The sequence below is a fragment of the Oncorhynchus gorbuscha genome, linkage group LG18 (genome assembly GCF_021184085.1).
Source record: "Oncorhynchus gorbuscha isolate QuinsamMale2020 ecotype Even-year linkage group LG18, OgorEven_v1.0, whole genome shotgun sequence".
NCBI lineage: Eukaryota > Metazoa > Chordata > Actinopteri > Salmoniformes > Salmonidae > Oncorhynchus > Oncorhynchus gorbuscha.
Window position 1 is genome coordinate 32,930,803 of NC_060190.1, and position 12,843 is coordinate 32,943,645.

Below are 12,843 nucleotides of genomic sequence, written 5' to 3' on the forward strand. Positions count from 1 at the left end.
TGTCCGTTGACTTTCACAGATTTTTTTGTACACTCACATGGCAATCAGACTGAAATACTGAATTCTGGCGTGTGGAATGGAGAGGAGGTGGGTGCTGTGTGGATGGGAGATTCAACTTGTTTTCAACAGGCAGTCAGTCTCGGAAGGGGGACTTGAAGAGGGAAACTGCAAAGTCCAGGCGCTGCTGCTCTCTTTGTTCTGAGTGTTTGCAGTGCTAGTGTTTTTAGTTTATCTGTGTATCTCACATTATGTGCCCAGTAAGATCATTTTCTTGTTCTTTCTTAGTAGATTATGACAACATGACAATAAGAGTAGCTGATGCAATGAAAAGTTGGAGGGTGGTTGGTAAAGGAGGATCAGGTGGATCCAGGAACAGATATAGCCCTTGGTTCTCCCCAGACCTGACTGCCCTTAACCAACACAAAAACATCTTATGGCGTTCTGCATTAGCATCGAACAGCCCCCGTGATATGCAGCTGTTCAGGGAAGCTAGAAACCATTATACACAGGCAGTTAGAAAAGCCAAGGCTAGCTTTTTCAAGCAGAAATTTGCTTCCTGCAACACTAACTCAAAAAAGTTCTGGGACACTGTAAAGTCCATGGAGAATAAGAACACCTCCTCCCAGCTGCCCACTGCACTGAAGATAGGAAACACTGTCACCACTGATAAATCCACCATAATTGAGAATTTCAATAAGCATTTTTCTACGGCTGGCCATGCTTTCCACCTGGCTACTCCTACCCCGGTCAACAGCACTGCACCCCCAACAGCAACTCGCCCAAGCCTTCCCCATTTCTCCTTCTCCCAAATCCATTCAGCTGATGTTCTGAAAGAGCTGCAAAATCTGGACCCCTACAAATCAGCCGGGCTAGACAATCTGGACCCTTTCTTTCTAAAAATATCTGCCGAAATTGTTGCCACCCCTATTACTAGCCCGTTCAACCTGTCTTTCGTGTCGTCTGAGATTCCCAAAGATTGGAAAGCAGCTGCGGTCATCCCCCTCTTCAAAGGGGGGGGGACACTCTTGACCCAAACTGCTACAGACCTATATCTATCCTACCATGACTTTCTAATGTCTTCGAAAGCCAAGTCAACAAACAGATTACCGACCATTTCTAATCTCACCATACCTTCTCTGCTATGCAATCTGGTTTCAGAGCTGGTCATGGGTGCACCTCAGCCACGCTCAAGGTCCTAAACGATATCTTAACCGCCATCGATAAGAAACATTACTGTGCAGCCGTATTCATTGATCTGGCCAAGGCTTTCGACTCTGTCAATCACCACATCCTCATCGGCAGACTCGACAGCCTTGGTTTCTCAAATGATTGCCTCGCCTGGTTCACCAACTACTTCTCTGATAGAGTTCAGTGTGTCAAATCGGAGGGTCTGCTGTCCGGACCTCTGGGAGTGCCACAGGGTTCAATTCTTGGACTGACTCTCTTCTCTGTATACATCAATGAGGTCGCTCTTGCTGCTGGTGAGTCTCTGATCCACCTCTATGCAGACGACACCATTCTGTATACTTCCGGCCCTTCTTTGGACACTGTGTTAACAACCCTCCAGGCAAGCTTCAATGCCATACAACTCTCCTTCCGTGGCCTCCAATTGCTCTTAAATACAACTAAAACTAAATGCATGTTCTTCAACCGATCGCTACCTGCACCTACCCGCCTGTCCAACATCACTACTCTAGACGGCTCTGACTTAGAATACGTGGACAACTACAAATACTTAGGTGTCTGGTTAGACTGTAAACTCTCCTTCCAGACCCATATCAAACATCTCCAATCCAAAGTTAAATCTAGAATTGGCTTCCTATTTCGCAACAAAGCATCCTTCACTCATGCTGCCAAACATACCCTTGTAAAACTGACCATCCTACCAATCCTCGACTTTGGCGATGTCATTTACAAAATAGCCTCCAATACCCTACTCAACAAATTGAATGCAGTCTATCACAGTGCAATCCGTTTTGTCACCAAAGCCCCATATACTACCCACCATTGCGACCTGTACGCTCTCGTTGGCTGGCTCTCGCTTCATACTCGTCGCCAAACCCACTGGCTCCATGTCATCTACAAGACCCTGCTAGGTAAAGTCCCCCCTTATCTCAGCTCGCTGGTCACCATAGCATCTCCCACCTGTAGCACACGCTCCAGCAGGTATATCTCTCTAGTCACCCCCAAAACCAATTCTTTCTTTGGCCGCCTCTCCTTCCAGTTCTCTGCTGCCAATGACTGGAACGAACTACAAAAATCTCTGAAACTGGAAACACTTATCTCCCTCACTAGCTTTAAGCACCAACTGTCAGAGCAGCTCACAGATTACTGCACCTGTACATAGCTCACCTATAATTTAGCCCAATCAACTACCTCTTTCCCAACTGTATTTAATTTATTTATTTATTTTGCTCCTTTGCACCCCATTATTTTTATTTCTACTTGGCACATTCTTCCATTGCAAAACTACCATTCCAGTGTTTTACTTGCTATATTGTATTTACTTTGCCACCATGGCCTTTTTTGCCTTTACCTCCCTTCTCACCTCATTTGCTCACATTGTATATAGACTTGTTTATACTGTATTATTGACTGTATGTTTGTTTTACTCCATGTGTATGTCATGTATTGTCATGTTATGTCTTGTTCCTGTTCTTTCTCTTCTCTTCGTTTCCCCCTGCTGGTCGTATTAGGTTACCTTCTCTCCCTCTATCTCTCTCTCTCTCTATGGTCCCTTTCCTTCTCCCAGCTGTCCCTCATTCTCCTCTAACGACCTCGTTTACTCTCTCACACCTGTTCCCTCTTTTCCCTCTGATTAGGTCTCTATTTCTCTCTCTGTTTCTGCTTCTGTCTTTGTGGGATTCTCGTTTGCTTCGCCCTTGTTCTGTCCTGTCGTTATCTGCCTCTTCATTAGATGCTGCGTTTGATCAGGTGCCTCTGTCCTCTACGGCCCGCGCCTACCCGGAGGGACCTGCAGTCTGTTGCCGCTAGCCCTGCTATTCTCCTCTGCTGCTAGAAGGGGACTAGTCAACCGATACATCTGAAGAGGATTTATGTTTTCCCTGTGTTTGAACATTAAAAGACTCTGTTTCTGTTAAACCGCTTTTGGGTCATCACTCACCTGCATAACAGTGTAACTCTGTGTCGTTGTATCTGTCGAACTGCTTTGCTTTATCTTGGCCAGGTCGCAATTGTAAATGAGAACTTGTTCTCAACTTGCCTACCTGGTTAAATAAAGATGAAATAAAAACAAATTAAAATAAAATAAAAATGTCTGGGTTTTAGGCAGAACCCCTAGGTCCTGGAGAACAGGAGCAGAGTGAAGGGAACAGGGTAGGAGACAGATGTTAACAAGCAAACACACAGGTTGCAGGTTTATCAGGTACTGTATGTAAAAATACAGTTATTGAATGATTTAATTTAAATGTTTGATTAAATATGCAATAATGTTAAAAGGCAGACAAAAGAAAGGATACCTGTCTGTAATTTGTTAAGTCAGTGGGCTTGATGTGGGAGGTAAGGGATGGTCCCTGGAAAAGATAGAGCGATAAGTTGTGAGAGATAAGTTGTGAGAGAAACTCCACGTGGTGTCATGACCCCTGGAGTCATACACCTTAACAGTACCTACCTGGAAGTGGCGGTTACTTAACGTGACCCAGTGGTTTGCCTTGAGATGGACTATTTGGAGAAACCCCTGGGCCAGTTTTGGTACTTCTGACAGTATGGCGATGCCACCCAATACGAGAAGGCAAATGCAAATAGTTATCATCTGAGATTTTTATATTTACCTTAACGGATGGGGACCCCAGCTAGAAGCAAAAGAGCAGCAAGGTTTCCCAGGTCTCGCCTTCCTTTTGTCCTTCTTCCAAGCCAAGTATTTCGCCCGGATTTCGAAGCACTTGGCTCCCCTTGATTCTCATCTGGTGCTTTCCTTCTGTTTCTCCTGTGCCTTGTCCATGTAACAGGGTTATATTGGTGATTCCACTTGCCACTTTATTGCTAAGCCAATGGGTTTTTGGTTTGAGTTTGTCTTGCCTTCACCTACTCAACATGGCATCTTATTGGCTGGTTTGTGTACCTTGTTTATGAGGGGGGATGTTCCAGTTAGAATCGTCCCAGTGAGCAAGCACCAAATCAGCGGTAAGTTGTTGGTTGCAAAGCACTGTACATCAAAAGTGATTTTTATACTCTCAAGTGATGATTTAAATGTACAATTTAAATCAAATTGTTTGTAAATGTTATTCGAACATCACACATAAGATGCAGCGGTTTTTGGAGAATATTTGTTGTGCATTTTGTTGTAGAGAATTCCCGCCAGTACTAGCTAGCAACTTACTGTGTCTGGTGGGGGGGGGGGTTCATATATTTTGTACAGTGCGTGAGTGCAGAGTTGGATGGTGAGACGTGCATTGCATGACGTGCAATTTTGTGTCGTTCTTATCAGGTACATTGTTAAAGATATTATATTGTTTATTGTAATTGTATTATTTTGGTAACTGTCCCAGTGAACAAGCACCAAAACAGCGTGCGTGAGTGCAGAGTTGGATGGTGAGACGTGCATTGCATGACGTGCAATTTTGTGTCGTTCTTATCACAATGATGCTACATGACTGGTGCTACATATTGGAGTTCCGTGTCGATGACTGATTGTACACAACGCAAGAAGAGTACTGTTACATACAGTCTCACCTTGATTGATAATACAAAATAAATGCAATTATATTTCATATTATTACAAATATATCTCTTGGAAGGCCAGAAAATAAATAACTGCGGACAATAATTTTTACCTGGCCAAAAATCTCCACATCCTTCTCATCCCGTGCCTGAATATGGTCCTCGAAGGTGTTGTGATCTGGTTTGACAACTATCACATCAGGTGGAGTTTCAGTGACCTCAAAGTACGTTGTACAAAAATAGCAATAGAAAAAAATCACTAGCGCTAAGTCAACACACAATTTTTATACTACAGTATATGCAATAATTGTATATACAATTGCATTGTCTACCTCAGTAAACAGCTGTGGCTCCTGTCCGTACATCAGGCGATAGGGTGAGAACTCTGGAGGCCTGGACGCTACCGTTGTGTGCAACAATAATTACCTTCAGATTGTCTTCCCACCATTCCAGGTACCACAAACTTGCCCACGGCAGTCCCGTTGGTCCGTACATCCAAACTTGGAGTCACCATACAGCTATACATGATATATTGTACTCAAGTGTCAATTTAAAAAACAAACGCTAAATTATTGAAGGCCTATGCAAAACAATGCTACAACCATTACATTTTTAACCGCTGACATTCACTGACACCAACTAGCCTAGAGCTAACCAAAACTTAGCCAAGCTCAGTTTGGTTAGCATCAAGCTAGCGAACTGTTAAACTCTTATTCTTGTACTAATATTGACACGAACACATTTTATCGTCTCATCACATATTTACATAATACCTAAAGTAAACTGAGCCTTTGTTCATAGAAAATAAAACTTTGGTGAAAAAAAAGTACAGAAAGTTCAGATGCCATCTTAATCCTTTCTCTTACATGTGAACCATTAGCAACCTCGCAAACCCCATGACTTACAATGGGAAAAATACCAACCAGTTTTTCACTCTGTGAAAATTGCCTTCAAACATCACCCATCTCGTGGTCTATCTAATTAACCATGTTACCTCAATATTTTGAGTCACATGGCACTTTTGCACATTATATACCTGAATTAATAGAGTAAAATGAAGAGACAGGGAAATGTTCATTTTCAGTAATAGTCATTCTCCAAGATTGAAGAAGAAATCTCCAAGATCTCACTAACTCACTCCATTGGCATCACAGCTCCCCCTAGCGGTAGTAATCATATACAGTGCCTTGCGAAAGTATTCGGCCCCCTTGAACTTTGCGACCTTTTGCCACATTTCAGGCTTCAAACATAAACATATAAAACTGTATTTTTTTGTGAAGAATCAACAACAAGTGGGACACAATCATGAAGTGGAACGACATTTATTGGATATTTCAAACTTTTTTAACAAATCAAAAACTGAAAAATTGGGCGTGCAAAATTGTGGTCCTTCTGTAGCTCAGTTGGTAGAGCATGGCGCTTGTAACGCCAGGGTAGTGGGTTCGATCCCCAGGACCACCCATACGTAGAATGTATGCACACATGACTGTAAGTCGCTTTGGATAAAAGCGTCTGCTAAATGGCATATATTATTATTATTATTATTACTGCACAACATTTTGAATCAAGTCTGCCCAAATGTGCCAAATTGGTCAATTGATACATTTCCAAGAAATTTGTCTTCCAACAAGACAATGATCCAAAACATAAAGATAAATCTACAATGGAATGGTTCAAAAATAAACATATCCACATACAAAAATCTTATGGTAATAAAAATGTACATTTACACACTCCCAGGGTGTGGGGCCATAAAAGAAGGGGCTTCAAACTGTAGAACCCAGTTCCTACATTTGAATAGAAAAATTGATTTTATCAAAAAAAAACTAGGCCACTTTTTATCTCGGAGACCCTCAGGATGACAAATCAGAGCAAGATTACTGAATGTAAGTACATTATTTATCTTTAGAGGTGAACGTATCAAACCAATTAGCGTGATAAAAGTTTGTTGTTGTGCACTCTCCTCAAACAATAGCATCGTATTTTTTCACTGTAACAGCTACTGCAATTTGGACAGTGCAGTTAGATTAACAAGAATTTAAGCGTTCTGTACATTTAAGACATGTCTGTCCTGGGATTTTGTCCTGGAAAATAGGCTGTTACTTACAACGTCATTCTAGTCAGCAACAACTGTCCCTGTATAGGGACAACAATCATATAGAGGTTTAAGCTTTAGCCCAACCCATCTCTTTAATAAATATTTTTCAAGCTAGGGCCTATTTTTCTCCACTTCCTGTCTGACTCACATGTCCAAAGTAAACTGCCTGTTACTCAGGACCAGAAGCCAGGATATGCATATACAGTGGGGCAAAAAAGTATTTAGTCAGCCACCAATTGTGCAAGTTCTCCCACTTAAAAATATGAGAGAGACCTGTAATTTTCATCATAGGTACACCTCAACTATGACAGACAAAATGAGGGGAGAAAAATCCAGAAAATCACATTGTAGGATTTTTTATGAATTTATTTGCAAATTATGGTGGAAAATAAGTATTTGGTCAATACTTTGTTATATACCCTTTGTTGGCAATGACAGAGGTCAAATGTTTTCTGTAAATCTTCACAAGGTTTTCACACACTGTTGCTGGTATTTTGGCCCATTCCTCCATGCAGATCTCCTCTAGAGCAGTGATGTTTTGGGGCTGTTGCTGGGCAACACGGACTTTCAACTCACTCCAAAAAAGTTCTATTGGGTTGAGATCTGGAGACTGGCTAGGCCACTCCAAGACCTTGAAATGCTTCTTACGAAGCCACTCCTCCGTTGCCCGGGCGGTGTGTTTGGGATCATTGTCATGCTGAAAGACCCAGCCACGTTTCATCTTCAATGCTTTTGCTGATGAAAGGAGGTTTTCACTCAAAATCTCACGATACATGGCCTCATTCATTCTTTCCTTTACAAGGATCAGTCATCCTGGTCCCTTTGCAGAAAAAAGCATGATGTTTTCATCCACATGCTTCACAGTAGGTATGGTGTTCTTTGGAATCTTTGTCCTCCAAACACAACAAGTTGAGTTTTTACCAAAAAGTTATATTTTGGTTTCCTCTGACCATATGACATTCTCCCAATCTTCTTCTGGATCATCCAAATGCTTTCTAGCAAACTTCAGATGGGCCTGGACATGTACTGGCTTAAGCAGGGGGACACGTCTGGCACTGCAGGATTCGAGTCCCTGGCGGCGTAGTGTGTTACTGATGGTAGGCTTTGTTACTTTGGTCCCAGATCTCTGCAGGTCATTCACTAGGTCCCCCCGTGTGGTTCTGGGATTTTTGCTCACCGTTCTTGTGATCATTTTGACCCCACGGGGTGAGATCTTGCGTGGAGCCCCAGATCGAGGGAGATTATCAGTGGTCTTGTATGTCTTCCATTTCCTAATAATTGCTCCCACAGTTGATTTCTTCAAACCAAGCTGCTTACCTATTGCAGATTCAGTCTTCCCAGCCTGGTGCAGGTCTACAATTTTGTTTCTGGTGTCCTTTGACAGCTCTTTGGTCTTGGCCATAGTGGATTTTGGAGTGTGACTGTTTGAGGTTGTGGACAGGTGTCTTTTATACTGATAACAAGTTCAAACAGGCGCCATTAATACAGGTAACGAGTAGAGGACAGAGGAGCCTCTTAAAGAAGAAGTTACAGGTCTGTGAGAGCCAGAAATCTTGCTTGTTTGTAGGTGACCAAATACTTATTTTCCACCATAATTTGCAAATAATTCATTAAAAATCCTACAATGTGATTATCTGGATTTTTTTTTCTAATTTTGTCTGTCATAGTTGAAGTTTACCTATGATGAAAATTACAGGCCTCTCTCATCTTTTTAAGTGGGAGAACTTGCACAATTGGTGGCTGACTAAATACTTTTTCCCCCACTGTATACACACACACACACACACACACACACACACACACACACACACACACACACACACACACACACACACACACACACACACACACACACACACACACACACACACACACACACACACACACACACACACACAGACATAGGCTATGGTCGTTCTCATACAAACAAACAGACCCTCACTCACAATGACTAGCTAACCTGTACTTTACCCATTTCATTACATCTTTATATTTTGCAAATAAAATGTAAAAACAATCACAAATAATATTTTATATTAATTTCAAACAACGGCATTAGCATGAGAGCAACGTACCAGTCCAAAACAATGTCCTCTCCATTCCAAAAAATATGCCTCAGTTTCAGAGTCTTCAAAACGGAGTCTTCAAAAAACAGATCTGTCTCACTTTCACTGAATTTCACTGAATTTCCTCTAAAATTGTTTCTACATTCGTATATCTAGTCTTAGAATTAGCTTTCCTTGACTTATTTGCCATGATGTTGGATAAATAAACAGCTGAAGATGCAAGTCACCGAAATACTGCTGTGCGTAATAAGCTTTGCTCCTTCATGGTTGAATTGGCAATGGCGAAAGAACGGTCCTTACGCCAACGTTCAATGGAAAGGTTTGTCTTACAGCAAAGAATCATGGGATATTGGCGTTTACCTCTGCTCATTGGCTATCTACCCAGCTAGATTTCAAGATGATCAGTGGCCATTGGGTTAAAATACAGTCAATCAATGAGACAGTGGTCGTATAATTGGTGCACAATGGGCTCGTCACTTGTTGTCTTCCAATCGGTTTTTCCGGGTCAATACGTCCCGCAAAATGACCCATCAGGTTTGGATGGTTTACAAACAAACAGTTGATTGCAAGGAAACCAAACATGACTGGATAAAGTCAGGGGAAGTCTGTCTATTTTACGTTGGATGTTACATCGAAAATTGAATGACACAAAATTCAACGAGATAAGCATTCACAAAATGTTTTGTGTTAGGCTATAAAAAATGTATTTAACCGAACAAAAGGCCATTCATTGTCTAACAATGAGCCTTGAGATTGCAACCCGAGCAAGATCTTCAAAGGTAAACGATGCAATGCAATCTCTGATTTTGTTACGCATGTGCTGGCTGAATAAGTAGTTTGGTATGGGGGTCTGTGCTCAGATAATCACAGCGTATTATTTCGCAATAAATCACTTTTTAAATCTGACAATGCAGTTGGATTAGCAAGATTCTAGGCTTTCGAACCATGTGAGACAATTGTATTTTCATGAATGTTTAATATGACTATTTATGTAGCGATCACCATATGGTGTCGAATTTAATCCCCCTAACGGGTTTGGTGCGCAGAGAAGTTAACTTGCTAGCTTGTTTGTACTTCCAGACACAAATGAGAGAACCGCTCACTGAACATTGCTCGCCCTAGCAGAACTGGTTAGGCTGTTATGTTAACCAGAGCGCTGATGACTGCCACTGTGCTGTCAGATTGTCCGTTCGAAAATTCAGAGCATTTTGCTCTCAGAGCGCACACTGGACACTCTGGCCGATGAGTAGGGTTGATCCGAACGTTCTGACCATAACAGCAGTCAAGCACCCAAGCTAACTGGCTAACATTGGCTAGCTACTTCCAGACCCGAATGAGAAAACACCCCACTCTGACCATTTTACTCGCCCTAGCAGAGCTAGTTAGGCTGACACACTCAGATGAGAGTCTTTTAGCTAAACAATGAACCATAATCCCAGCTCATGACGTTACTACGCTGCATGAATCTGCAGGGAGCTAACCAATCAGGTTCAATATTAGCTAGCTAACATTAGGCTATAACTAGTCAGGCAAATGGCTCTGAGATACGAATAATAAGATCATACATGTTACGTTAGCTAGCTGGCCAGCCAACACTTTAACTTGAAATGAAACCACTTTCTGTCAAAATTTTAAACATGTAATATCTGAAAGTCTAGCGAGTTACATTATCTTACCTATATACATCATGGATGGACGCGTCTCCTGTCGGATGCCATGGTTGGCCTTAGTTTGAAGATGTAATCCGGAGACAGGTGTAACGACGTTCGTCTGTTGAATGAAGAGAGTCGGACCGAAATGCAGTGTGTATGTTACTCATGACTTTAATGAAAGAATTGTGGTACATGAAATAACTGAAACTAAATACAAAAACAACAGAACAGAACGAGTTCCAGGTCTCCGGTAGCCTCTGGAACTGCCGATCTGCAGCCAACAAGGCAGAGTTCATCTCAGCCTATGCCTCCCTCCAGTCCCTCGACTTCTTGGCACTGACAGAAACATGGATCACCACAGATAACACTGCTACTCCTACTGCTCTCTCTTCGTCCGCCCACGTGTTCTCGCACACCCCGAGAGCTTCTGGTCAGCGGGGTGGTGGCATCGGGATCCTTATCTCTCCCAAGTGGTCATTCTCTCTTTCTCCCCTTACCCATCTGTCTATCGCCTCCTTTGAATTTCATGCTGTCACAGTTACCAGCCCTTTCAAGCTTAACATCCTTATCATTTATCGCCCTCCAGGTCCCCTCGGAGAGTTCATCAATGAGCTTGATGCCTTGATAAGCTCCTTTCCTGAGGATGGCTCACCTCTCACAGTTCTGGGCGACTTTAACCTCCCCACATCTACCTTTGACTCATTCCTCTCTGCCTCCTTCTTTCTACTCCTCTCCTCTTTTGACCTCACCCTCTCACCTTCCCCCCCTACTCACAAGGCAGGCAATACGCTCGACCTCATCTTTACTAGATGCTGTTTTTCCACTAACCTCATTGCAACTCCCCTCCAAGTCTCCGACCACTACCTTGTATCCTTTTCCCTCTCGCTCTCATCCAACACTTCCCACACTGCCCCTACTCGGATGGTATCGCGCCGTCCCAACCTTCGCTCTCTCTCCCCCCCCGCTACTCTCTCCTCTTCCATTCTATCATCTCTTCCCTCTGCTCAAACCTTCTCCAACCTATCTCCTGATTCTGCCTCCTCAACCCTCCTCTCTTCCCTTTCTGCATCCTTTGACTCTCTATGTCCCCTTTCTTCCAGGCCGGCTCGGTCCTCCCTCCCGCTCCGTGGCTTGACGACTCATTGCGAGCTCACAGAACAGGGCTCCGGGCAGCCGAGCGGAAATGGAGGAAAACTCGCCTCCCTGCGGACCTGGCATCCTTTCACTCCCTCCTCTCTACATTTTCCTCCTCTGTCTCTGCTGCTAAAGCCACTTTCTACCACTCTAAATTCCAAGCATCTGCCTCTAACCCTAGGAAGCTCTTTGCCACCTTCTCCTCCCTCCTGAATCCTCCTCCCCCTCCCCCCCTCCTCCCTCTCTCACCGGAGACAAACCCCTCCTCTTTCTCCAGGAATACCATTTCCGGAGACCTTCTCAATTACTATTGTAAAGTGGTTGTTCCTGGATCAGATGACTTCGTCAACCATTTTGAAAAGAAGGTCGACGACATCCGATCCTCGTTTGCTAAGTCAAACGACACCGGAAGAGACTGGTTCTGCTCACAGTGCCCTACCCTGTGCTCTGACCTCTTTCTCCCCTCTCTCTCCAGATGAAATCTCGCGTCTTGTGACGGCCGGGGCCGCCCAACAACCTGCCCGCAGACCGGGAGCACTTGACCCTATCCCCTCCTCTCTTCTCCAGACCATTTCCGGAGACCTTCTCCCTTACCTCACCTCGCTCATCAACTTATCCCTGACCGCTGGCTACGTCCCTTCCGTCTTCAAGAGAGCGAGAGTTGCACCCCTTCTGAAAAAACACCACTGGTGTCCCCCAGGGCTCTGTTCTAGGCCCTCTCCTATTCCCGCTATACACCAAGTCACTTGGCTCTGTCATAACCTCACATGGTCTCTCCTATCATTGCTATGCAGATGACACACAATTAATCTTCTCCTTTCCCCCTTCTGATGACCAGGTGGCGAATCGCATCTCTGCATGTCTGGCAGGCATATCAGTGTGGATGACGGATCACCACCTCAAGCTGAACTTCGGCAAGACGGAGCTGCTCTTCCTCCCGGGGAAGGACTGCCCGTTCCATGATCTCGCCATCACGGTTGACAACTCCATTGTGTCCTCCTCCCAGAGCGCTAAGAACCTTGGCGTGATCCTGGACAACACCCTGTCGTTCTCAACTAACATCAAGGCGGTGGCCCGTTCCTGTAGGTTCATGCTCTACAACATCCGCAGAGTACGACCCTGCCTCACACAGGAAGCGGCACAGGTCCTAATCCAGGCACTTGTCATCTCCCGTCTGGATTACTGCAACTCGCTGTTGGCTGGGCTCCCTGCC